At 41.5% G+C, this 3,510-nt stretch overlaps 1 pseudogene; it reads right to left on the minus strand.

The window, feature by feature from the left end:
• Positions 1–1,188: 1,188 nt before the first annotated feature.
• Positions 1,189–1,286, minus strand: LOC116459588 (U6 spliceosomal RNA; annotated as a pseudogene).
• Positions 1,287–3,510: the final 2,224 nt, after the last annotated feature.

The raw sequence follows: 3,510 nt of genomic DNA on the forward strand, positions 1-3,510 counted from the left end.
TGGCAGGATGAGTGGAGATGATGGGTAAGCTGAGTTGAACATGTCAAATTTGACTCCAAGCTAGCACCTGTGCAGAACTGAATTGGGCACCTGTGCAGAGCTGAAGATTAAAAGACAAAGGAGTACACAGGTTATGTTTTTCTCTGGTGGCCAAGCCTTTAATGCATAAACGTGGAAGCAACATGTCTAATATAGTTTCAAGCCAGAAGCACCCTCTGTCAGGGCTGTTGAGCACTGACAATAAATAGAGAAAGAAGGCAATGAGTACTTAGGAATTAGTGCAGTATGAAAAGCAAAATTTGGATTTGTGAAAAAACTTGATATTTTAATTAGGAGTAGTCAAGGCTCTTTTTAAGTCTAGGAAATCACTCAAGTGTCCTTTGGGACATTTTTTTTTTTCAGTTAAAGAGCAATTAAGCCCAAGGAACGGCAGCAACCAAGGTAGCCCCAGGATCAAGCCCCACTGCCTCACTGTCTGCTTCCCTCTCCATTGATTTCCCTATCTTTCCTTCATGCTTCATGGCCTGTCTTTGCACATTTATTCCATTCTTCTCTTGTCTTAAAAGAGACATTTTTATTCTTAAAGACATTCTTAAAAGAGAATGTTTATTGTTCATTTCATTTTTAAAATCATCGTGCAGGGGGTACAGGGTGGGGTTGCCTGGCTCATCACCCATTTATCAGGTGTGTGGATGAGGGACACCACAGAGCAGACATGGAAAACCAACTCAAAACCCCACTCGGAGACATGCAAGACCCTTTGCGATCCAAATAATTCAATATTTCTCTAGCTGCTTCTCCTTTAGAAACAAGGATTCATGTCATAATAGTTCTTTCAGCATAATTTTTTCTTTTTATCTTTTCTAAAAATAATTACATAAGCTGGGTGTGGTGGTTCACACCTGTAATCCCAGCACTTTGGGAGGCCAAGGCAGGAGGATTGCTTGAGCCCAGGAGTTTGAGACCAGCCTGGGCAACATAGTGGGACCCTGTCTCTACCAAAAAATACAAAAATTAGGCAGGCGTGGTGGTGCACACCGGTAGTCCCAGTTACTTGGGAGGCTGAGGCACGAGAATCACTTGAACGCAGAAAGTCGAGGCTGCAGTGAGCCATGATTGCACCACTGCACTCCAGCCTGGGTGACAGAAGCGAGATCCTGTCTCAAAAAAATGTACATATATAAATTTTAAAATATGGAACACTTCAGGAATCTGTGTGTCATCCTTGCACATGCAAATCTCTGTAGTTTTCAAAATTTTAGTATGTGTGCTCCTGAAACAAGCGCCATAATTTTTAATATAGTGAGTAACATAAGCACTCAAGTGGAGATTGTTAAATGATACCATTTCTGAGGTCCTTTTCCAGAACTCGTGTAATTCCTGTATGTTTTCACAAATATTGCTTAAAAGCCAGGCTTGCTTTCCTGCCTGAAGGAGGTGCAGTAGAACTTAGAAGCCACCAGATGTCACTATTGCAGATAGCATTCCAAATTCCCCAGCTTGCATCTAACACCGTCAGTGCAGTACGAGTTGACAGGCTCCAAGAAGTCATCTAAACTGTCCCTCCTGACAGGAAGCCACAGTGAACAGGTGACTTGGGTGGTTTACCTTTAATGAACTGCTGAAAAAGAGAGCAAGGTTTATAAAAACACACGTCTCTGTGGGCTGCATGCAAGACAGTCACCAAAGCAACCTTGCCTCTAAAGTCTCTAAGCCTCTGAACATCTGTGAATCTCTGATTCTAAGCCAAATAGAGATGGTCTCTGCCCACCACTCAACATTTGTGTGCTTTTGTTTTTGTTAAGATCAAAGAATTTTAGTAGACAGTATATTATGCATTCAAAATAGCAGAAACCCTAATGGTGAGAAACATTAAGAATACATCAGAGTGATGGCAAAGATTTGCTGTGTGCTTGCATAACTTCCCTTGGCTAACGAGGGTAAGAGGCTGAGGACCCAGAAAAAGGCAAAAGGCTGCTCTTCAGGTCACCAGTCCGCTGCTCCTGCAGGAATACTACCTCCTTGAAGGTTGGAATTTGACTCATCTCTGAGATTTTTGTGTTAAAGTGGAAGGTGGAGTGTTAATTGTGGTTTTGCATCCCTTCTCACCATGTATTTCTTCTTGTGTTGTCTTTTTATTTTTTATTCTGCCTTCCTCTTCTCTTGTATCCCCCGCCTTCTTTTTTCTTTGCCTTAATTATCTTTTCACCTTTACCCATAGTTCCAAGTAGCTTCGAAGGCATTTCTTAGCTCCATCAGGAGCAACTGGTGATCTAGAAGTTATGATTCTGGAACCTGGTTTCTTGCCTCTTCTCCTAATGTTCTAGACCACAAACAGAGGAAGAGCCTCACCTACTGAAAATTGATGGCAAGGAGGAAAAGCAGAACCAAAAGAAAACCACTGAAGACATGGGTAGGCAGGAGGGTTCAGTAAACGGTTGCTCCTGAAGACATATCATGAAGAAGCAGTTCCATGCAAAAGTGGACTTGAGAATTGCCACAGCCCATATGCTCTTTGAGGGAGGTTTACAAGGTATGTAGTGCAGTCGGGGTTCTAATACGTGTTCCTGCAAGGAAACTGGTTTACCCTTTCTTAGCCCAGCATCCCCTACTCTGATTTGACCACAGATCCACTTTAATGCTGTTGCTGATTATGCACATGACCTAGTGGCCTGCAGAACTGATGCTCTGTGGAATACTTTGGGGACTGTTTCTGCTCCAGGAGAGTTCTGTAAATCCACTCTCACCAAGGAGGTAAACCTCTTCTAGAACAGTCCCAGGCTTTGGTTTTTGTATTCTGAAATGTCATACTTAAAGCAAACAGAATAATATATAGGGGATATAACTTTTTGGGGTATAATTTACATTACTAAAAATAAATGCTGAATTACTGAAAAAATGGAAAGGCTTTCTTCTCTTTGGAAAATTTCTCACTGCTTCAAATAGTTATAGCTTTAGATTGTTTAATATTTGTGGAGTGCCCATTGTGTGCCCAGTACTCTCCCAAGGACGCAAAGACAAATAAGACATAGTTCTTGATGAAAAGGAAATGTAGATGCAAATCCTACAGTCTTATGCTACTTAATTCTTATACTCTGTTACATCTGATATTTAGTAAGTGAGTGTGTTACCTGTGATATGCTTAGCACTGTTTCTAGAATCAGGTAATCCTTAAGTAAGTAATAGCGGGCACTATTAGGTACTTAGTTAAATGCTTCGAGTTGAAGAGAGCATCGTAGATAATTTAGACCCTTCAGACTTCTTTGCCATGTCTCCTAAGAAGACTAAAAACATATCTTAAGCAGATGGTTTTCAATCTTGTGGTCAATGTTCACTGTAGAAAGTGCAGCTTTGTACCCCAGAGCTATGGGAAGCACCCCACCACACCCTCCTCTTTCCTAAACTTGGGGAACTCATCTGCTTTTAAGGGGAGATCATTATGATCACCACTATGATCTTTGGCATCAAGGCCAATTGGTGATTTGGTTTTATTGTTGGAGATGTGGCCAA

This window comes from Hylobates moloch, unplaced genomic scaffold (assembly GCF_009828535.3).
Source record: "Hylobates moloch isolate HMO894 unplaced genomic scaffold, HMol_V3 SCAFFOLD_19, whole genome shotgun sequence".
In the NCBI taxonomy this organism is placed as follows: Eukaryota; Metazoa; Chordata; class Mammalia; order Primates; family Hylobatidae; genus Hylobates; species Hylobates moloch.